We start from the raw sequence: 25,059 nt of genomic DNA, 5'->3' as shown, positions 1-25,059 counted from the left end.
ACGTGACTGTATCAAGCGCTACACTACTAAAGGAGTGTTCAAACATTACGGGATTCTTTTTCCTATTCATCTGCATTAATTTACATGTATCTATATTTAGAGTTAGCTGCCATTCTTTACACCAATCACAAATCCTGTCCAAGTCATCTTGTATCCTTATACAGTCACTCAACGACGACACCTTCCTGTAAACCACAGCATCATCAGCCGCACATTGCTGTCCATCCTATCCAAAAGATCATTCATGTTGATAGAAAAAAACAGCGGACCTACCACACTTCCCTGGGGCACTCCAGATGATACCCTCACCTCCGATGAACACTCACTATCGAGGACAACGTACTGGGTTCTATTACTTAAGAAGTCTTCGAGCCACTCACATATTTGGGAACCAATCCCATAAGCTCGTACCTTAGGAGTCTGCAGTGGGGCACCGAGTCAAACGCTTTCCGGAAGTCAAGGAATATGGCATCCGTCTGATACCCTTCATCCATGGCTCGCAAGATATCATGTGAAAAAAGGGCGAGTTGCGTTTCGCAGGAGCGATGCTTTCTAAAGCCGTGCTGATGCATGGACAGCAACTCCTCTGTCTCAAGGAAATTCATTATATACCAACTGAGAATATGTTCGAGAATCCTGCAACAAACCAATGTTAAGGATATTGGTCTATAATTTTGAGGATCCATCCTTCTACCCTTCTTATATACAGGCGTCACCTGCGCTTTTTTCCAGTCCCTCGGGACTTTACATTGGACAAGAGATTCGCGATAAATGCAAGCTAAGTAAGGAGCCAATGCAGTAGAGTACTCTCTGTAAAACCGATTTGGAATCCCATCAGGACCTGGCGATTTATTTATTTTCAACCCATTCAGCTGCTTCACAACCCAAGGATGTCTATCACTATGTCCTCCACACGGGCATCTGTACGAGACTCAAACGGTGGTATGTATGTACGATCCTCCTGCGTGAAAGATTTCTCAAATGCTAAATTTAAAATTTCAGCTTCCGTTTTGCTGTCTTCCGTTGCCAGGCCAGACTGATCAGTGAGTGACTGGATGGAAGCCTTCGACCCGCTTATAGATTTTACGTAAGACCAGAATTTCCTTGGGTTTTCAGCAAGATCTTTTGCTAAGGTACGACGGTGGTAGCATCGCTCTTTTTACAGCAGCACGAGTCTCTAACTTTTGCCTGTCCTCATTCTCCCGATCTTTCTTGTACCGCGAGTGCAACTGCCTTGTCAGTCTCGTACATAACTCCAACATCCACAAACAGTCTTTGGTTAGTCTTAAAATCGTCGGGTAGGTCATTAACGTACAACATGAACAGAAAGAGCCCCAGCACACTTCCCTGGCGCACACTCGATGTTTCTTTTACATCTTACTACACAAGAAGAGAGAATGGTTCAAAAATGGCTCTGAGCGCTATGGGACTTAACATCTGAGGTCATCAGTCCCATAGAACTTAGAACTACTTAAATCTAACTAACCTAAGGACATCACACACACCCATGCCCGAGGCAGGATTCGAACCTGCGACCGTAGCGGTCGCGCGATTCGAGACTGAAGCGCCTAGAACCGAAGAAGAGAGAAAACTGTGTAGTTGAACTTTAAAACATTGTTAAAGAAGGATCCCGAAATTATTAACGGATATATCTGAAAAAGTGATCTTGCGTAAACTGTAAACAACAGTGGAAATATTTTGACAGGATAAAAATAATTTCAACCACTGATACGAAGTGAACAGTATGTATAAAATAATATAAATGCGTTATGCAGGAGGCAGACGAGCATTACCATAATAATCAGTGGTTTTGCATTCAGGCTGACTGGGATGCAGCGGTAAAAGTCAAATATCAGGCTAGGTAGTATGCGAATGTGTTTCACATACAGCCTCAAACGCCATATCTAAGTGCAACATTCGCTCTTGGATATCTGATGATGAATAAATTCCGAAACGTGTCATATGAGCAATAAAGTCATTCCTTGCCTGATGTTTGGCTTTTACCAATGCGATCCGGTCAGCCTGAATGCAGAACTATATTGATTAGTCTGTATAAACTCATGTCAGTATTATCAATATTACGAAAATACTAGCAAAATCTACAATCAGTATTAAAACTAAGTCAAAGTTTATTAAGAATGTGTTGGCTGTAAAACAAAACAATCTATGACATATTCTTGGAGCAGCATAGTCGAGAGTGGATGCACGTATCGAAAGCTACAGGAAACAAACGGCGAAAGGAATTTTCTTCGGCGACAATGAAGTTCATCCTCCCACAAGCTTAATTATGGGTGAGGCCAAGAAGTTAATTATTGATGGGAAGAACAGTCACAAAGAGCCTTAACCTAACTCCATCATCCAACCGGGGACAGAGCACCTACAATTGAGCATGGTATCTGAACCATTTTACGTTTTCGGTGGACCTACACATAAGCCAGAGCTGAATATTAGGTTAAAGGCACACTAAATAATTCATGCTACGGCCCGGATTCAGTTCCGCGAACATTTGATTTCCAGATCCGACCGCTTTACCACTGCAACGCCAGGCTCGACTAAAAATGTAAATACTCTAAGAAAAAAGAGCGTCACATCAACAAGAAATTATCCGAATTGAACGTAACTCAGTACAAATGTCGTACGTGTACAGAAAAACAAATGATTACAGTTACAGGAAAACTGGATGAGTCGTTCAAGAGAAAGAGCTTCACAAATTGAGCAAGTCAGTAACGCGTTGCTCCACCTGTGGCCGTTAGTGCAAGGATTTATTGGGCTCAACATTAATTGCTAAAGTTTTTGGATGTCCTCCAGAGGGATATCACGCCAAATTCTGTCCAATTGGCGCCTTAGATTGCCCAAATTCCGAGCTTGTTGGAAGGCCTTACCCATAATGCGGAGAGATCCAATTACCTTCCTATCCAAGGTAGGGTTTGGCAAGCTCAAAGACAAGCACTAAAACACTCGCCGTGTTGGCTGGACATTGCTTTGTTGTTGTGGTCTTCAGTCCTGAGACTGGTTTGATGCAGCTCTCCATGCTACTCTATCCGATGCAAGCTTCTTCATCTCCCAGTACATATTGCAACCTACATCCTTCTGAATCTGCTTAGTGTATTCATCTTTTGGTCTCCCTCTACGATTTTTACCCTCCACGCTGCACTCCAATGCTAAATTGGTGATCCCTTGGTGCCTCAGAACATGTCCTACCAACCGGTCCCTTCTTCTTGTCAAGTTGTGCCACAAACTCCTCTTCTCCCCAATTCTGTTCAATACCTCCTCATTAGTTATCTGATCTACCCATCTAATCTTCAGAATTCTTCTGTAGCACCACATTTCGAAAGCTTCTATTCTCTTCTTGTCCAAACTATTTATCGTCCACGTTTCACTTCCATACATGGCTACACTCCATACAAATACTTTCAGAAACGACTTCTTGACACTTAAATCTATACTCGATGATAACAAATTTCTCTTCTTCAGAAACTCTTTCCTTGCCATTGCCAGTCTACATTTTATATCCTCTCTACTTCGAGCATCATCAGTTATTTTGCACTCTAAATAGCAAAACTCCATTACTACTTTAAGTGTCTCATTTCCTAATCTAATTCCCTCAGCATCACGCGACTTAATTCGACTACATTCCATTATCCTCGTTTTGCTTTTGTTGATGTTCATCTTATATCCTCCTTTCAAGACACTGTCCATTCCGTTCAACTGCTCTTACAAGTCCTTTGCTGTCTCTAACAGAAATACAATGTCATCGGCGAACCTCGAAGTTTTTATTTCTTCTCCATGGATTTTAATACCTACTCCGAATTTTTCTTTTGTTTTCTTTACTGCTTGCTCAATATACAGATTGAATAACATCGGGGAGAGGCTACAACCATGTCTCACTCCCTTCCCAACCACTGCTTCCCTTTCATGTCCCTCGACTCTTTTAACTGCCATCTGGTTTCCGTAAAAATTGTAAATAGCTTTTCGCTCCTTGTATTTTACCCCTGCCACCTTCGGAATTTGAAAGAGAGTATTCCAGTCAACATTGTCAAAAGCTCTATCTAAGTCTACAGATGCTAGAAACATAGGTTTGCCTTTTCTTAATCTTTCTTCTAAGATAAGTCGTAGGGTCAATATTGCCTCACGTGTTCCAACATTTCTACGGAATCCAAACTGATCTTCCCTGAGGTCGGCTTCTACCAGTTTTTCCACTCGTCTGTAAAGAATTCGCGTTAGTATTTTGCAGGCGTGACTTATTAAACTGACAGTTCGGTAATTTTCGCATCTGTCAACACCTGCTTTCTTTGGGATTGGAATTATTGTATTCTTCTTGAAGTCTGTGGGTATTTCGCCTGTCTCGTACATCTTGCTCACCAGATGGTAGAGTTTTGTCAGGACTAGCTCTCCCAAGGCCGTCAGTAGTTCTAATGGAATTTTGTCTACTCCTGGGGTCTCGTTTCGACCTAGGTCTTTCAGTGCCCTATCAAACTCTTCACGCAGTATCACATCTCTCATTTCATCTTCATCTACATCCTCTTCAATTTCCATAATATTGTCCTCAAGTACATCGCCCTTGTATAGACCCTCTATATACTCCTTCCACCTTTCTGCTTTCCCTTCTTTGCTTAGAACTTGGTTTCCATCTGAGCTCTTGACCATCATACGAGTGGTTCTCTTTTCTCCAAAGGTCTCTTTAATTTTCCTGTAGGCAATATCTATCTTATCCCTAGTGTGATAAGCATCTGCATCTACAGCCAGATGGACATTATCTTGCTGAAATGTAAGACAAGGACGGTTTGCCAAGAAAATGGGGCGTAGAATATCGCCGACGTTCTTCTGAGTTGTAGGGCTGCCACGCATGATAAACTAGATGGGTCCTGCTATGAAATGAAGAGGCACCCGAAACAGTCATTTCCTGGTTGTCAGGTCGTATGGCGGATGACTGTGAGGTTGGTATCCCGCCGCTGTCCAGGGCATCTCCAGACGACTCTTCGCTGGTCACTGGGACTTGGGATCTCATTGACTGGAGTAGAACTGATTTGAGTGATGAGTCCCAGATCGAAATGAGCCCGATGAGCAACGAAGTGGTGTCTGGAGAGGCTCTGGGCAACGGCGGGATTCCAACTTGAGTATCACCCGCCATGGACTGAGGCGCCATTTCATTTCATAGCAGGTCCGTTTTGTTTGTCGTCCGTGGCACAGTTACAGCACAGCGATACGTCGAGTATATTCTACGTCCCGTTTTGTTGTCCTTAATGGCAATCCATCTTGTATTTGAAGAGGATAATGCTCGCCAGCACACGGCGAGAGTTTCTACTGCTTGTCTTCATATTTGCCAAGCTCTACCTTGGCCAGCAAGATCGCCGCATCTCTCCCAGTTGATAACGTTTTGAGCTTAATGGGCAGGAGCTTCCAACGATCTCGGGATTTTAACGATCTAACGCGGCAATTGGACGGAATTTGGCACGATAACCTTCGAAGGGACATCCAGCAACTCTATCAATCAATGCCAATCCGAACAACGTCTTGCGTAAGAGCCAGAGGTGGATTGACGTGTTCTGACTTGCTTCATTTGTGAAGCTCCTTCTCTTGAATAAATCATCCAGTTTTCCTGAAATTGCAGTCAGTTGTTTGTAGGGGAACTCGGGGCAGAACGGGATAGCGGGGCACAATGGGAAATTGCTCTTTTCTAGACTGGACAGTGTTGCAACCTGTTGTATGGGCATGTAACTATTTCCCCGAATGGAAGGGAAGTGAGGGCAGCCATTCTGATTTAGTCTGAAGTGCGAGATCTAAGTGAATTGTCGTCCGTCACGTTACCGCCTCCGTTGTTCTAACGTTTGGCGAATTTCAACGCCAGGTAAGCTGTTAATTGTTAATTGTATACCCTAAAAAGACACATTCCCTGCCCGCATCTCGTGGTCGTGCGGTAGCGTTCTCGCTTCCCACGCCCGGGTTCCCGGGTTCGATTCCCGGCGGGGTCAGGGATTTTCTCTGCCTCGTGATGGCTGGGTGTTGTGTGATGTCCTTAGGTTAGTTAGGTTTAAGTAGTTCTAAGTTCTAGGGGACTGGTGACCATAGATGTTAAGTCCCATAGTGAACCATTTGAACACATTCCCTTAAAGTGCATGGCATTTGTCATACTTTAGTTATTTAATGCGTTTAAATACGTCAGTTATTACACTCCATAAAAGTTGTTAACCTCAAAAGTGCTCTTGGGGAGGATAGTGTCCCGTTTTGCCCCGTCATATTTTGATGCATATAGAAAGCAAATCCAGTCTGGATGTTCATGGATGCCAGACTCTCCCAACCAGCTATGTTCGTCGAGCAACTCAGCTTTCCAGATATCGCCGGAGGCTGTCATTACAATCCCACTAATCTGTCAAAATGCACGGCGGACTACAAGACGAAAAGGAAAAACCGTCGTATTAACAGATTCTCCTTATAAGAAGGAACTGCAGAATGCTGTCGCACGTAAAGTAGGCCTACAGAAAGCAGGACGGTGCACAAATATAAACAATGTCATGACAGAGAAGTCAGGTGCAATGCAACTTAAGGCAAAAATATCAAACTGTGCACCCAAAAAAAAAAAAACCAAAACAGAGGACATCAAATGCCTTAGGTAAAATAAAAGGAAGAACATGATGGAGAAGAGAGAATCAGAGAGAGAGAGGATGTTGAGTGTCTCTACTGTGAGGACTGATGTGTTGGCAAATGTTCCAACACCTTGTAGATAGAGGAGGCCGAAATGCACGCTATCTAACGCAGACGGGCGTGAATTCTGGAACAGGATAAGTAGTGAATGCTAATAAGAAAAGTATGCAGCTCCTCGAATACTTAACTTTTATTCCTTCATGTGACTACAGCATTCTTGATGAGACATTTCACACGATAACTATCAAACTATGTAAGGCTAATGGCGCCTTGCTAGGTCGTAGCCATGGACTTAGCTGAAGGCTATTCTAACTGTCTCTCGGCCAATGAGAAAAAGGCTTCGTCAGTATAGTCGCTAGCAATGTCGTCGTACAACTGGGCGAGTGCTATTCCGTATCTCGAGACCTGCCTTGTGGTGGCGCTCGGTCTGCGATCACACAGTGGCGACATGCGGGTCCGACATGTACTAAATGGACCGCGGCCGATTTAAGCTACCACCTAGCAAGTGTGGTGTCTGGCGGTGACACCACAAGGACTTCTACTCCGTTTCTAATGAGGGCTGAGTCGCATGCCAGGGTGGGCACACAATTCATGTGCTGGCATAGACAGTGAAGATGAAGAGGAAATACTGATTTGTGACTATTGTCGAAAGGGCTAGTAGTTAGTGGATTGGTGGTTATTAAGCATTGTACATTTTTCAGAATGACATTAAAATATTTTCTTATTTTGAAGAATGACTTTTTAATTGTTTAAATTACACATTCCTTAGTCTGAATTGCCTGTTATACAACATTTTGTCATAGTTTAATACTATATTCGTAATTCAAATTCAACGTTTATGCAACAATTTTACATAAAATACCCTTATCCCATTCTGCCCCGTGGGTGGGGCGGAACGGGAAATATGCAAGCCTTTCTTTAAAAAATTGTAAAAAATGCCAAATGTATTGTTTTAAGTGATTTTAAAATAAGGTACGTTAGGTTACACTACAAGGTGTTTTTTTTATCACTTGAAGAAGTATTTCCTTGTGGTCCCTCATTTTATAGAAATTGTTAAACATTAAGTATCCCGTTCCGCCCCGAGTTCCCCTAAATGTACGTCACGTTTAGCGATTTCTGTCCCAGTCGGTGAGTGGTGAGTCGTTGTGTGTTTTTCTTGCGTGCTAGAGTGTATGGCAGACGTTTGCAGTAAAGAATATATCTGAACAGTGCCACCACTGACCCAACGCAGTAGATACTCAAATAATGTTCGTCATCCAGTCCTGCCGCAATTCGGCAACTAAAGTGCGAACAACAGACACGTTTCCGCGCAAGGAGCCTCAGTGCTCCGCCCGCCCTGGAGGAATGCGGGCGGGACCAGCGAGCGGCGAGTGGATTCCAGAAGGCGTAGGTCGCTGGCATTTCCCGCGTTCTATCAAGAGCTGAGTTAACTCAACCCGGCCATTCCGGCAGGCGCTGGCCCTGAAAGCCAACGGCCTGCCCGCCAGATTGGCGCCCTTTTTACATTCGCGCCCGGAGCGCGCGCCAGGAATTCGTTATCGCGGCTTCTCTCCCAGTCGTCGCCCACGACGGGGGAGACTCGCCGTCTGCCTGAGGAACCGCTCAGCAATGCCAGCACGACTGGCGGCAAGTCGCGGAATTAAGCGCACGGGGAACTGATGGGACCGGCTGCAACGCAGAGAGCACCCCACGATTTCAGTGTCTGCGTGAACAGCTAGCTGCTTTTCTCTTTAAGAGGATCATCACTGTGTGTGTGTATGTGTGTGGTGTGTATATTGAAAGATGAAATGCATCAAACAAAATCAGCAAAAAATATAACTAAAGAGTGCACACAGCACAAAAAATAAGGGGCGAGCACAGCTATCAAGTGATGAATAATTATAGCTTTTCTAGTGTCATCAGGCACCTGACTGGTTTGTTACGATCCGTGACGAATTCTTCACCTGCTGTGCCAATTTATTCACCTCAAAGTAGCACTTGCGTCCAACGTCCTCAATTACACAACAGAGTCACATAAGAGCCGCCACTTGTCAAAAGCCTGACTACATCTACATCTACATCTACATCTGCATACATATTCCGCAATCCACCATACGGTGCGTGGCGGAGGATAGATACCTCGTACCACAACTAGCATCTTCTCTCCCCGTTCCACTCCCAAACAGAACGAGGGAAAAATGACTGCCTATATGCCTCTCTACGAGCCTTAATCTCTCTTATCTTTGTGGTCTTTCCGCGAAATATAAGTTGGCGGCAGTAAAATTGTACTGCAATCAGCCTCAAATGCTGCTTCTCTAAATTTCCTCAGTAGCGATTCACGAAATGAAAGCCTCCTTTCCTCTAGAAACTCCCACCCGAGTTCCTGAAGCATTTACGTAACACTCGCGTGTTGATCAAACCTACCAGTAACAAATCTAGCAACCCGCCTCTGAATTCCTTCTATGTCCTCCCTCACTCCGACCTGATAGGGAGCCCAAACGCTCGAGCAGTACTCAAGAATAGGTCGTATTAGTGTTTTATAAGCGGTCTGCTTTACAAATGAAGCACATCTTCCCAAAATTCTACCAATGAACCGAAGACGACTATCCGCCTTCCCCACAACTGCCATTACACGCTTGTCCCTCTTCATATCGATCTGCAATGTTACGCCCAAATATTTAATCGACGTGACTGTGTCAAGCGCTACACTACTAATGGAGTATTCAAACATTACGGGATTCTTTTTCCTATTCATCTGCATTAATTTACATGTATCTATATTTAGAGTTAGCTGCCATTCCTTACACCAATCACAAATCCTGTCCAAGTCATCTTGTATCCTCCTACAGTCACTCAACGACGACACCTTCCCGTACACCACAGCATCATCAGCAAACACCCGCACATTGCTATCCACCCTATCCAAAAAATCATTTATGTAGATAGAAAACAACAGCGGACCCACCACACTTCCCTGGGGCACTGCAGATGATACCCTCACCTCCGATGAACACTCACCATCGAGGACAACGTACTGGGTTCTATTACTTAAGAAGTCTTCGAGCCATTCACATATTTGGGAACCTATCCCATAGGCTCGTACCTTAGTTAGGAGTCTGCAGTGGGGCACCGAGTCAAACGCTTTCCGGAAGTCAAGGAATATGGCAAGGGTATGCACGAATCTCTACTAACTTTTGCCTGTCCTCATTCTTCCGATCTTTCTTGTATCACGAGTGCAACTGTCTTTGCTTCCTGAGCATTCTTCGGGTTGCGCTGTTTTAAACCACGGTGGGTCTTTTCCGTCTGTAACCCACTTTTTCGGCACATACTTCTCTAATGCGTGATTTACAATGTGTTTAAAATGTGCCATAATTCATTCACGTCCATCGTACCGGAAGTAAATGAAGTCGATTCATTTACTAAGTGGGATGCTAACAACTGCTTATGTGCTCTTTCTAGTAAGAATACTCTCCTAGCCTTCTTGACCGACTCTTTAACTTTCGTAACTATAGTCGTAATGACAACATCATGATCACTAATCCCTGTCTCAACACTGACACCGTCGATGAGGTCTGGTCTGTTCGTGGCTACCAGATCTAAAATATTTCCATTACGCGTTGGCTGTCGATTTAGCTGCTCAAGACAGTTTTCGGATAATGTGTTCAAAAGTAATTCACACGACGGCTTGTCTGTACCACCTGTAATGACTCCATAGACATCCCAGTCTATACTAGGTAGGTTGAAGTCGCCTCCAACTAATATAGAATGATCCGGGTACTTCTGCGATACAGAATGTAGACTCCCTTTGAATGATTCTAGAACTGTTACGGTGGAACCTGGTGGCCGGTAATAACACCCAACAATTAACTTTATTTCTCCTAGCCCTGTTAAACGTGTCCAGATAACTTCACAATCACACTCTACTTCGACCTCAGCAGACACAATATTTTTGTCAACTGCAATGAAGACACCATCTCTTACGGTGTCTAATCTGTCTTTCCGATACACGTTCCAAGCCTCACTAAATATTTCAGAACTTCCTATCTCAAGGTTCAGCCGGGTCTCAGTCCCGAGAATAATTTGCGCGCCACACGCTTCCTGGGCGGCAGTAAATTCAGGAACTTTATTCCGAATTGTGGTGTCACCGCCAGACACCACACTTGCTAGGTGGTAGCTTAAATCGGCCGCGGTCCATTTAGTACATGTCGGACCCGCGTGTCGCCACTGTGTGATCGCAGACCTAGCGCCACCACAAGGCAGGTCTCGAGAGACGATATAGCACTCGCCCCAGTTGTACGAGGAGATTGCTAGCGACCATACGGACGAAGCCTTCCTCTCATTTGCCGAGAGCCAGTTAGAATAGCCTTCTGCTAAGTCCATGGCTACGACCTAGCAAGGCGCCATTAGCCTTACCTACTTTGAGAGATAGTATAAATGTCTCAAGAAGAATGCTGTAGTCATCAACTAATAAAGTTAAGTATAAAGCAGCTACGTACTTTTCTTGCTACCATTCAATAGTTATCCTGTTCCAGAATTGACGCCCGTCGGCGTGAGTGTGTACGCGTGCCTTTCTATCGGCTACCCGTCACTGTGGACTGGCTGCCTTGTCAGTCCACTTCACGAATACTCTGAAAATTTACTGCTAATATCTTGATAGCTGAAGTGTCTTTACACCGAGCGCGTCCTGATTTCCCTGCCTGCACGTCGACAGGTGAGTGTTCATCAGGACACCTCGCACTACTGCCTAGCAAAAAAAAAAAAAAAAAAAAAAAAAACATGTGCACGCCACAAGTACTCTGCTACCCGAGAAGCCACTTCCTTTGTGTAGTGCACCCCTGGCCCATCTAGGGGCGTCCAATAGCGCAAGTCTAGAAATCTGCAGCCAAGACCGTCACAGAGTCGACGAAGCCTCTGGTTGAGACCCTCGTCTCCAAACCAAAGGACCCCGATCCACTCTGGGAACGATACTGCAAATAGAGAGCTCTGCTTGCACCCCGCGTGCGAGGCCAGCGGTTTTCACCAAATCCGCCAGCCGCCTGTATAAACTGAGGATCGCCTCAGAACCCAACCGACAGGCATCATTGGTGCCGACGTGAGCAACTACTTGCAGACGACTGCACCCCGTACGCTCGATAGCCGCAGGCAAGGCCGCCTCCACATCTCGGATGAGGCCCCCCGGCAAACAAACCGAGTGCACGTTGGAATTGTTTCCAGCCCCGTACGTTATTTTCCTAAGGAGCTCCATCATCCGCCTAACGTTGGAGCTCCCAATAACCAGCAAGCCTTTGCCCCCGTGTGCCTGCTCGGGCCCTGCTGAAGGAGCGGCCACCTGCCCACTGACTGGATGAACGGGCGAGGCCAGCCGGACTGCCTCGACCGACGCGAACGCGTTGCAGTCCGCCACTCACCCTGAGGTGAGGGCGGCCCCAACGCGCCGGGTACACTAGAAGGTGCCTCGGCGGCTGAGTCAACGGTCGCAGCAAGCGACACCTGGGGTGTCTCAAGCGACGTGCCAGACCCTCCGCCGTCGCTGCACCTCGAGGCAGCAGCCTGAAGACGGCTGACCGTGGCCAACAGCACGCGCAGCTGCTCGCGAACCGCGGCCAGTTCCTCCTGCGCCCGCACACAGCACGCAAACACCCTATCCATCCTACTACTAATATCTCGAAGTACAGAGTTGCGACAAATAAAACAGCAATATGCGACTGCTCAGTTGCGTCACCAGCGCCAGATTAAGCTGCGATATATGAACAATTACCTACGAACTAAGCAATCAAACGACCACGACTACGCCACTATACAGATATTACAGTGCGATCCTACCCCTGTCTTAGTACAAATGACAACCGCCTATGCGGTGTTACACTCTACCGTTATCAAAATTTGATACTACCCCTTTATAATTCGAAAATACGCAAAGATCCGAAAAATTTCCACCACGCAAGCACACAAACACACAAAGTAATTTGAATTAAACCTGCTGAACTAATACGAAAAACTGAATATACGACTAGTTTCTGCTACTGCTGCTCGCACACGTCACTCTGCAAGCACAGATGAAACTGCACTGACCTCTGTCTGCTGCTAACTGACTCTACGAAATGAACAGAAAGCACTGGCTGTCCAGAACAAACAACTGACTGACGACTCCGCGAATTTATACTTTGTTGTTGTTGTTGTGGTCTTCAGTCCTGGGACAGGTTTGATGCAGCTCTCCATGCTACTCTATCCTGTGCAAGCTTTTTCATCTCCCAGTACCTACTGCAACCTACACCCCTCTGAATCTGCTTAGTGTATTCATCTCTTGGTCTCCCTTTACGATTTTTACCCTCCACGCTGCCATCCAATACTAAATTGGTGATCCCTTGATGCCTCAGAACATGTCCTCCCAAGACTGCCACAATCTCCTCTTCTCCCAAATTCTTTTCAATACCTTCTCATTAATAATGTGATCTACCCATCTAACCTTCAGCATTCTTCTGTAGCAATACATTTCGAAAGCTTCTATTCTCTTCTTGTCTAAGCTATTTATCATCTATGTTTCACTTCCATACACTGCTGCACTTCATACAAATACTTTCAGAAAGACTTCCTGGCATTTAAATCTATACTCGATGTTAGCAAATTTCTCTTCTTCAGAAACTCTTTCCTTGCCATTGCCAGCTTACATTTTATATCCTCTCTACTTCGACCATCATCAGTTATTTTGCTCCCCAAATAGCAAAACTCCTTTACTACTTTAAGAGTCTGATTTCCTAATCTAATTCCCTCAGCATCACCTGACTTATTCGACTACATTCCATTATCTTCGTTTTGCTTTCTTTGATGTTCATCTTATATCCTCAAGACACTGTCCGTTCCATTCAATGTTTGAATTATCTGCATAGAAAAAGTTGTATGACTCACGGGATCGTTTTAAGTGTAGCCGCTAAAATGAATTTGTTAAACCTGCAATAACTGGTGACACCGAGTTAGTGTCCGACGACTACTGGCCGTGCCCATAGTGCTACGTACGGAACATCCGCGTCCACCGCATCGCACAATTATCCGTGTCCTTTGTCACCGTAACGCCACAATGTCACACTCGCTACTATCTGCAGACGTGCCTACAGGCGCAGTAATCAATCGCGTGAAGGTAAAACCGCCACCTTTTTGGCAACAGAAATAATACCGGCCTGTGGTTCGTGCGGTTATAAAGCCAATTTTTGCTAGCACTACCAAGTGTAGCTACGTCGTCGCAGCGCTCAGTGTTGATATGGCTACGGAAGTGAAACACATTCTGGCGTCACCGCCGAGCTCTGATCACTACTCAACCGTCAGGAACCCCCTGATTACGCGCGTCTCACAATACGAGGCGAAGAGATTGCAGAAGATTCTCCGCATCGAAGTGCTAGAGGACCGCATTCCGTCGCATCTACCGCACCCTCTGCGTACGTTTGCGAGCAGAGCTGTCAATGAAGAGAGTCTGCGGAATATTTGGTTATCGCGCCTGGCACCTGACGCACAGAAGGTATTAACAGTGTGCACTGGCGATTCAGATTGCGCTCGCGCAAACCGCGGATCGCATGGCAGTCGTATGTCCTTCGGCATGTGTCACCTGTTTGCCCACAGCCTCAGGCAGGTAACACTCTCGTCACATTACAAGCGCAGATCACCGAACTCACCGCCCAAGTTGCTGCCTTTCGAAATTTGGACCGAAATGTTCATTCACACATCTTTCAGTGCAACCAAACACTGCACAAGATTTTTTACTGTAGTACACAAACTGTAACTGAAAGTACTGCACTTGCGATAAAGCGAACGTATTCCAGAAGTCGTCAGCTTACACACATACACCGCGCTTGCAATAGCAGGAACTCGATTTCGTCAAGCTTCCTGCCCCGAGTCATGTGACTTAAATGTTGGTTTCAGTGTAATAACAGCACGCGCTGTCTATGTTATACGTGGTCTATATTGGTGGCATAACCAACTCATCGTACAAAGACTGAATGTTTTTGCCAGTGCAATCATCCATTGGTGACAGTAAGAAACTGTGACATAAAACAGCAATTCAATTTATTTCGAATATTCAGGGATCGCAGAATACTATCTAAATCAAAACTCATGTTCGACAACTATGTATTACTAATTTGATAATTATATTTTGTAACCAAACATTGATTTTTAATTATTTATAGAGAGTATGTCATATATTCGTTCCAATATCCCATAGCGAATGACGTATAACTTCGGATGAAACTACTGCTGAGGTAACCCATAAACGATTTTTTGGAAGCCAGTAATGAAAACACAGTTGACACAATATTTTACACCACACAGATATTTTGACGTACTTTTTGACAACTACTCCATACACCTCTGAGTACTTTCCAAATAGGGTTGCACTATAATTGACTCTTTCATTTTAATACCAATCACTGTTTGAGGAGAGCAGAAGGCGATGTATGACTTATTTTTTGACAGTTAATTCAGATTTTTCGAATACTTTTGACCACAGTCCAGACAGAACTACATTGTAATCGTTCTGGTTGGAGGAGAGGAGAGAGAGGTATGTGATTTTTATTTTTAAACAAATAATTCAAATAATTTGGATGCTTTTGAGCACAGTTCAGGGGGTGACACTGTGATTGACTCTTTCATTTTAATGCCAGACTCTGATTGGTGAAGAGCGAAAGGAAGTGGTACATTATGCCTTGTGTCTGTATGCAGTTTACGTAAACGTCGCCGGCCGGGGTGGCCGAGCGGTTCTAGGCGCTACAGTCTGGAACCGCGCGACCTCTTCGGTCGCAGGTTCGAATCCTGACTCGGGCATGGATGTGTGTGATGTCTTTAGGTTAGTTAGGTTTAAGTAGTTCTAAGTTCTAGGGGACTGATGACCTCAGAAGTTAAGTCCCTTAGTGCTCAGAGCCATTACGTAAACGTCACGAACTTGGTGTCATTTTTCTGCGTCATTTCAATGTTATGTTCTGATTGGTTGGGAAGATGAGGGGGAGGTAGGAAGGGCTAGCTCGATATTGGCTGATTCTTTTTTGATACTTTGCTGTGACTGACTTGAAAGAAGTGGGGGAGGGCTTTCAAATTCCTTGTTATTAGCGGCTTCATTTTTAATACTGGGCTATGATTGGCTGGAGATTAGGAGTACTGCACTGTAATTGGTTGGAGATAGGTTGGTTGGTTGGTTGATTTGGGGGGAAGGGAGCAAAAAGCGATGTCGTAAGTCCCATCGAATTAGGAAAGGATGCCCTTTCAAAGGAACCATCCCGACATTTGCCTGAAGTGATGTAGGGAAATCACGGTAAACCTAAATCAGGATGGCTGGGGGCGGGTTTGAACCGTTGTCCTCCCGAATGCGAGTCAAGTGTGCTAACCTCTGCGCCACCTAGCTCGATTTGGAGATAGGGAGGGGGGGGGGACAGGATTTTTAATTTCTGATTAACACAACTGACCTATTTCTTACATCTTGGAGTTTTAAATGGTTGTTTCAGTTTTAATACTTCACTGTGACTGGCTGGTGGTAATGTTAAAAGGGGAGGGGAGTGAGATTGATGACATCATGAGTTTAAGAGCATTGATGACATCATGCATGACTTCACAGTCAAGCAATGTCAGTCACCATCAAAAGTCAAAAGTCATTGCTCCTGCTCCTTTTCAAAGGTCAATTTGTATCCAGAACATATAACATTGCGACTTACGAAGTAAGTGAAGTCTAGGAATTCCGTTACCTTGGAAGCAAAATAACACAGGACAGACAAAAAAAAGTATGACACAAAAGGTAAACTAGCGCAGGCGATGAGGACATTCCTGGCTAACACAAGCCTACTAGTATCAAATACGGGCCATCATTTAAGGAATAAATTACTCAGAATGTACGTTTGGAGCAAAGCAATGTATGGAGGTGAATCATGGACTGTGAAAAAACCGGAAAAGAAGAGAATCGAAGCCTTTAAGATGCGGTGATATAGAAGAATTACAAATTATTTGGGTTGATAAGACAGAAATGATGATGCTCTCTGGTCGACAAGGAAAGGAATATATGGAGAACACTGACAAGAAGGAGGGACAGGATGGTAGAACTTATTTTAAGACATCAGAGAATAACTTCCATGGTTCTTGAGGGACTCATAGAGGATAAATGCTGTAGGGGGAAGACAGGGATTGGAATACATCCAACAATTAATTGAGGACTTTGCTTCCAAGTATTACTCTGAAGTGAAGAGGTTGGCGCGGGGTCGGAATTCGAGGCGGGCTGCATCAGACCAGTCCGAAGACCACCAAAAATAAATGCTTACGTAGTTCCCTTTCTATATAAAATATATGTCAAAGAATGTTCTTTGTCATACATTAACTTCACTGTCACTTTACATATTGCTCTGTAAGCTTCTGGATTTCTGGATATCAACAGTTTTCTCAAGCAAGAGCTTCACATCATGCTCACGAGCACTTTTATGATTTCCTGAAATCCGCTGAGAATTTAATACGGCTAAACAAGAGTGACTCACTTTCCTTCTTGATCGGCGAAGTAACATGTCATATTCATTATGCGTACTTGGAAACGATGTTTCTTGTAGCATCTATAATTAGAGGCTAGCCTCAAATCAGTTGCAGAAAATTTTATACAACAATTACTTGATTACTTGTCCAGTACCTTTCCTGCTGCGGGATGTTCTGTTGCAGATACCAGTAGTGAAGTCCTTTGTCTACATACCGTGTTTATCTTTCCTCTGAGTACGTTCTTTTAAGATGGGTTATTGGTCTGAGTATCATATAAAGTGGAGAGTCGAAGTTTTATCACATTATTGCACTTCATACGACGCTCGAAACGTCCCCTTAGAAAAATTTATCAATTACTTTAGTGGTTAACCCCTTACGTTATTTGATTTTCAAACAGCTCAGCAGAACTGAACGTACTCAGACATTTCGCTCGTTACTTATTCTAATCCCTACAAGAGAATGGCCCTGACTAACGATAACTTATACCTGTCATGATTCACTGACCTCACAAAAATCTTCGTTACTCAAACTACTGCAATACAGCGTGCGCCAATACTGCCAACTAAATAAAAGATTCTAACTACTGAAGGCACTAACTACTGATAGGCATAGTTATCAAATGAAAGATTTTGATAGAGAACAAACAGCTCTCAAAATTCTGCCATCTCTCTCCCCACATCCACCACTGCTGGCGGCTCATCTCCAACTGCGAACTCCACGCGCTGTTCACATCCAACTGCCCAAGACTACAATGGCAAATATTTCAACAATGCCAACCAGCCACAGACTGCACACAGCACAGCCAGTGATTTTCATACAGAGCGCTACGTGACGTTACCAACATAAAAACCTAAATAGCCTACTTACACCCTCGGTTTGCCTGTTACTCTGCTGTGTATCGTCACCCGCACAAGTACAGGGGACTCGATAATGTTAAACTCAATGGACCATGTAAAAACTTCAAATTACCGGGTTTTCAAATTAACGTTTGATTTATTAAAAGGGATGGAGGAAAAAATTCAAATAAACGTGAGTTCCATTGAAAGTAAACTGATCTTGATTTTAAGAATGTGCAAAATAATACATAAACATATACATATGCTACGTACATGTAGTATATGAAAAACATACCAATGAAGATGTTACACGTAATTTTGAAAAACAGTGGGTGATTTTCTTTTGAGAGAGCGACTCCTATTACCATTGTTCAGAGAAACTTCGATAGCGATGACAGCTGATAAGAAACTACCATTCGTTTCCGTTCTGAGGCCCTAGGAGCGTAGGATATGGACAGATAATCTCGCCTAGCTCAATGTGACTGTAGTTGGCAGCTGTTCTTCGTTGTCTGCCTCGCCCTCATCCTGACAGGCCAACAGTTCAGCATCGGTTACAACACCAGGGATGCCGATGTCACCGCCCACACGAAGAAAATCTTCAAACGTTAACTCACCACAGCTGGGTAGAAGTCCCCACACTAAGTCTCGCGGGACTGAATTTTTTAATCCCGGCGATTCTCATTGTTGTTCTGTCTATTCTGTTTGCATTACAAACCTGCACTTTTTGAAACAGGTACAAAGAGTGGTAGGGCTGAGCTTTTCCTTGGCCTTACCAATCATGGTTACAGCGGCCAGAACTGTTGTGATCATCTCACCTTTTTCCGCGCTATTCAGAACAAATGAAACAATTTCTCTGCAGTAGAGAGTTTTAAAATTTTGTGTTGTGGCCTGGTCCAATGGTTCCAATCTTGATATTACCGGTGGCAAAAAAATCAATTTTACTTGATGTAATAGTGGTGGGGTGTTACGTACGGCGCGGTTGTCCAAAAACAGTACAATTTTACGTTTCTCCTATTTCACATTCCTGATTCCTGTTTACGACTCTGTCGTCATCCATCATTTTTTTGTTCGAGCAATAACTTGTGGGAAGCGATTTTATTTATTTGACATAATGTTTTTTTTTTTTTTTTACTTTTTCCTTCAACACCAAAACACCCACGGGCACGTCTTGTCTTCTATATCGATTTATCCGCTTGAGCAAGCAATCGTCAAGGCGCGAAATTTCTCCCTGACGTCACCTTTTCTGCCTATTTCAAATGGTTCAAATGGCTCTGAGCACTATGGGACTTAACATCTGCGGTCATCAGTCCCCTAGAACTTAGAACTACTTAAACCTAACTAACCTAAGGACATCACACACACCCATGCCCGAGGCAGGATTCGAAACTGCGACCGTAGCGGTCACGCGGTTCCAAACTGAAGCGCCGCACGGCCACACCGGCCGGCTCTGCCTATTTATGAGACACTTTCAGTAACACGATATAATCATCGACAATGTAGATGGTAAAATAGCGAATTTATTCGAAATGCCACTCCCCCAATGTCAAGCTTTCGTTCATTAATTGAAAGTCGCTTGTTTCTTCTAGCACCCATGGCGTTCAGTTTCAGGAAGCACGGACTGACTACAATTCGGTATGAAATCAGACTTCAGACTGAATGGGGGTACTTCATAGGTCGAAGAAAGATACGACAGATGATCTGAAACTGGGAATTATAGAATTATGGGACTTCAAGTTATGGAGAGTGCGTGAGCCCTGACCTCAAACTACAAACTATTGCGGAGATTTCCTCGTCACTACAACTCCAGATGACCAGTGCGACCAAAACACATTGATTTTTTCCAATTTATCGAGTATTTTTCAAGCAGCTGGGAAAAAATTTCAAATTATTGAGAGTTTCAGATTACCGAGTGTCGAATTATTGAGAGTCGAGTGAACCACGTTAATCAAGTAACTCCCAGTTTCCTGGCAGTTCTCAAAATACTGCATGCAAAAGGATTATTATGGATAGAAGCTTTCTTAGTAACTGAAAAGTGCTGAACTTTTAACGGCTTTTGGGCACCAGCCATACAGCCAGCCTCAGACCATAAAAACAACAATTATCACTTAAGAACTATTGGTTTTTATTAGAGTCAGATCCCAGAAGTGAAATAATTGGATGCTTCCCAACATCAAAGGTTGGTTACACGTGGTAATCGGATATATATATATATATATATATATATATATATATATATATATATATATATATATATCGTCGAAAACTACGAAATATGGCATGGTCATGCGAATGCTGTGTGATTCGAGTACGATATATACGAGGGCAGTTCAATAAGTAATGCAACACATTTTTTTTTCTGAAACAGGGGTTGTTTTATTCAGCATTGAAATACACCAGGTTATTCCCCAATCTTTTAGCTACACAACACTATTTTTCAACGTAATCTCCATTCAATGCTACGGCCTTACGCCACCTTGAAATGAGGGCCTGTATGCCAGCACGGTACCATTCCACTGGTTGATGTCGGAGCCAACGTCGTACTGCATCAATAACTTCTTCATCATCCGCGTAGTGCCTCCCACGGATTGCGTCCTTCATTGGGCCAAACATATGGAAATCCGACGGTGCGAGATCGGGGCTGTAGGGTGCATGAGGAAGAACAGTCCACTGAAGTTTTGTGAGCTCCTCTCAGGTGCGAAGACTTGTGTGAGGTCTTGCGTTGTCATGAAGAAGGAGAAGTTCGTTCAGATTTTTGTGCCTACGAACACGCTGAAGTCGTTTCTTCAATTTCTGAAGAGTAGCACAATACACTTCAGAGTTGATGGGGAAGGACATCGAACAGAATAATCCCTTCAGCGTCCCAGAAGACTGTAACCATGACTTTACCGGCTGAGGGTATGGCTTTAAACTTTTTCTTGGTAGGGGAGTGGGTGTGGCGCCACTCCATTGATTGCCGTTTTGTTTCAGGTTCGAAGTGATGAACCCATGTTTCATCGCCTGTAACAATCTTTGACAAGAAATTGTCACCCTCAGCCACATGACGAGCAAGCAATTCTGCACAGATGGTTCTCCTTTGCTCTTTATGGTGTTCGGTTAAACAACGAGGGACCCAGCGGGAACAAACCTTTGAATATCCCAACTGGTGAACAATTGTGACAGCACTACCAACAGAGATGTCAAGTTGAGCACTGAGTTGGTTGATGGTGATCCGTCGATCATCTCGAACGAGTGTGTTCGCACGCTCCGCCATTGCAGGAGTCACAGCTGTGCACGGCCGGCCCGCACGCGGGAGATCAGACAGTCTTGCTTGACCTTGCGGCGATGATGACACACGCTTTGCCCAACGACTCACCGTGCTTTTGTCCACTGCCAGATCACCGTAGACATTCTGCAAGCGCCTATGAATATCTGAGATGCCCTGGTTTTCCGCCAAAAGAAACTCGATCACTGGCCGTTGTTTGCAACGCACATCCGTTACAGACGCCATTTTAACAGCTCCGTACAGCGCTGCCACCTGTCGGAAGTCAATGAAACTATACGAGACGAAGCGGGAATGTTTGAAAATATTCCACAAGAAATTTCCGGTTTTTTCAACCAAAATTGGCCGAGAAATAAAATGTGTTGCATTACTTATTGAACTGCCCTCGTATATATATATATATATATATATATATATATATATATATATATATATCGTACTCGAATATATATATATCGTACTCGAATCACACAGCATTCGAATGACTATGCCATATTTCGTAGTTTTCGACGGACTGTAAACTTTAAAATTTAACCGTCCATGCCATAGTATCATTCCTTCATCAATTGATATGTTTTGACTTAGATTAAACATGTCTTCAAACTTTTTGGAAAAATAATCAATTACGAATTGCACTTTGACAAGCCGGTCGGCATTATGCAGTTTATTGTTGCTGTCGGAATAATTTAAAAATGATAATATTTCTCTGAATCGGTTGCGGGACATCGTTTTGCGAAATATCGATGTGTCTATCAACGGATTCGTTGACCATTAATCATCGATCCTTGCTTTTTTTTACAATTCCCATAAGGATAGCAAGCCCAAACCATTCTCTAAGTTCGGGTTCCGTAACGTAGACAAATTTGGCATTTTTTTTTTTTTTAATCCAGTTTCCTTCTATTACAATTTTGACAGTAGTACTTGTTGGTTTCGTTGCTAATATATCCAGATAGATCGTTCAAAATATATAATTCTACGATATCCTCGAAGCCGTGTGTATCTTTGGGAAATATATTTGGACCCGCGGATCCTTCAAATTTATTATTCGTCCACGGTAAATCAAAGTCTGGGCACTGTGCACTGTCTTCTTCGTCTGATTCATCCGAATCAGTTGGCAACCGTAGCGTTCGCCGAATTCTTGATGGATGTATTTCACTATCTTCCTACGATTCTGCTTCACTTTCATTTTTTTTTATATCCAATGTCTTCTTCCCAAAAGGGGAAAGTCGTCTGGAACGTCAGACAAGACGCCCGCATATTCATCGTAAATAATCCTACTGTCTCTTTCGTCCGCCATGATGAAAGGGCACAAGTACTTATAAAAACAAAAAGACTTGTTGACGCGTGTAACTTACTGTTACCTAAACAAAACACCAACAGAATGCAAAAGATACTAAAGCGCTGTCGCCGGCTACTGAGCGATACTATGCCCACGACACCACTGTGGTGTCGCCGGACGGGCTAGTGTTACCAGTCTATAGCGCTGCCAACGTACAAACAGACTACTTACAAACCATCTCTGGCGGGCCGCTTGAATCTGCGCGCGCAGGGGCCCTTAAGAGCTTGTAAGGTCGTTATGTCATTTTTATTTTTGTTTGTCATCGATGTACGCGTCAGAGAGAAGAGCGGCTCATGAGGGCAACTCTTAAATCTTATAATAACCATCAGACCCAAACATATGAAATCTGTTAACGCAGAAGACGAAATCAGTAACCATAAGACTGTCGAAGCGTTAATTAATGTAGCTATTACAAGGAATATTAAGGAAAATAAGAATTTTTTGAGGCAAGACTATCAGGAAGGAAATTACAGTTTATCTGAGCAATCAACGCTGAATATTCAAGTCTGAGGACGAAGAAATCGAGCAGTAATTGATAAATTTAAAATTATCCTTCATCTACGACTTACAAGTGTTCCACTAATCTCCTCCTCCACCCTCCGCCCCGTTCCCCCTCCCCTTCTTTAAAGAATCTAACTACCACGTATAAGCACCTTCGAACGTCCGATTACTTCACAAATAAGTTAATGTGTAACATATTTGACAACCATTTCAAACCTTGAAAATTAGAAAAAGTTTGAAACTGTGTTTAATGGTTGTTGGAAGTGTCTAAGTGGTCTCATTACTAAACAATCGAAGAGTATACTCTGGGTAATTTGCTCTCCAGCTTAAGAAAAGCTAGTTTTTCACGCATCTCAATGTTTATGACATATCTCCTGAAATATGCGTCGTACAATTATGTAATTTTGCATGTACATTCATTGACAGAGGTGAATACTGTCTGCAAAGTTGGTTCCGAGTAGAATTAGTACTAAAGAAGTAATAAATTAATCGTCATGACAGATGCTGAAGTTTTACTGCATGGACATCAAAGACGTAGTAGACAATAAATTTTTCTCCTTTAATTATTTTCTGAGGGTGCCAGCAAGAAAAAGTTTCAAAAAGTTTTCAAATTATATATAAAGTTTTTTGGAAGTCGCTCACTGTTCTTATTCTCAAATACTGGCTGAATAAAGTCTGGGCAATTTGTGTGCTGTAAATTACACTGCCTCACAACGTGTACAGAGTTTCTAGCTTAATACTTGACTTACTATGTTAAACCCTTAAGGTAAGATTTTTCTTATTAATGCCTGCATTATGGTGGCATTTACAGTTTTTAAATTTGGCCATTAATTATATGACATACTTAAAGTCAATTTTTTGGTCCCTAGAACCCGTAAGATAGGCAACCTGCATCTGGGATCGTGCACCGAGCCACGTGTTTATTAATGTAGATGTGCTGAGGAAAGTTGAGAGGAGTGAGGAAAGCCCCCTGCGATTCCATAGCCGTGTTAGTAGGTTAGATATGGTAGTTCAAAACCCTGCCCAGCCACAGGTTTTCCATGATTTTTCCTCATTGCTTAAGGGAACTGATTCGTAAACAGAAGGGGAAATCCTGAAACAATTTTCAGTTTTCTAAATGATGTAGCTCAAAGAACAGGAGTTGTAAACCCATGTAACTCATCTTTTAAGAGATCTTTTTGGGAACAATTTGATGTACAAACAACAATTTTTGGTCTTACACTTTTTTCCGGACTGTATTTCTCGTTGCAAGTGAAATAAGGCATATTAATTATTTACGTACATCACTTATCTCAAAATAAAAACCAAGTAGAAGCTCCTTTTTTCCTGGAAGTTCTTTACACTATTATGACTGAAGTAGACTTCTAAAAAGATGTTCCTGGCGTAAATTATGGTTAATTGATTTAGGGGCTGGGGACCAAACAGCGTGGTTATAGGTTCGATCGGGTTCGGGAAGGATGGGAAAGGAAGTCGGCCGTGCCATTTCAAAAGAACCATTCCGGCATTTGCCTAAAGCGATTTAGGAAAATCACGAAAAACCTAAACCAGGAAGGCCGGACGTGGCTTTGAACCGTCGTCCTCCAGCGCAAATTACACTTCAAAAATTTCTTAAATAATGATTATCAAACATTTCAATAATTAACTCATCGTTTTTCTTTAAAAAAGCCTTTGATTTTCAGTTTCAAGTCATAAAAATAGTCTACTTTTTATTTAAGTGTTTTTTAAGTCAGTATAAAGAATTTCAGAGTTCTAGATTTAATAATTTTAAATCAATATGTACCAGAACACCATAAAAAGTGAATTTCCGGGAAATTTAAATTAAAGCTGAAGGTTGTTTCTCTACCTACCCTGCAGAATACACACATCAAAAAAAGTTTTGCTTCATCCCGGTTCCCAGAACTCATGAAGACAGTCGTTGACTGTGGATATTGTATCACTGACACAGTCCCTTTGACTGTTCAGTGATGTCACTAAACCCGCTCAAAGATGTAAACGACTATGCCTGAGCAGCG

This window comes from Schistocerca serialis, chromosome 7, assembly GCF_023864345.2.
Source record: "Schistocerca serialis cubense isolate TAMUIC-IGC-003099 chromosome 7, iqSchSeri2.2, whole genome shotgun sequence".
Taxonomy (NCBI): domain Eukaryota; kingdom Metazoa; phylum Arthropoda; class Insecta; order Orthoptera; family Acrididae; genus Schistocerca; species Schistocerca serialis.
This window is presented reverse-complemented; position numbering follows the sequence as displayed.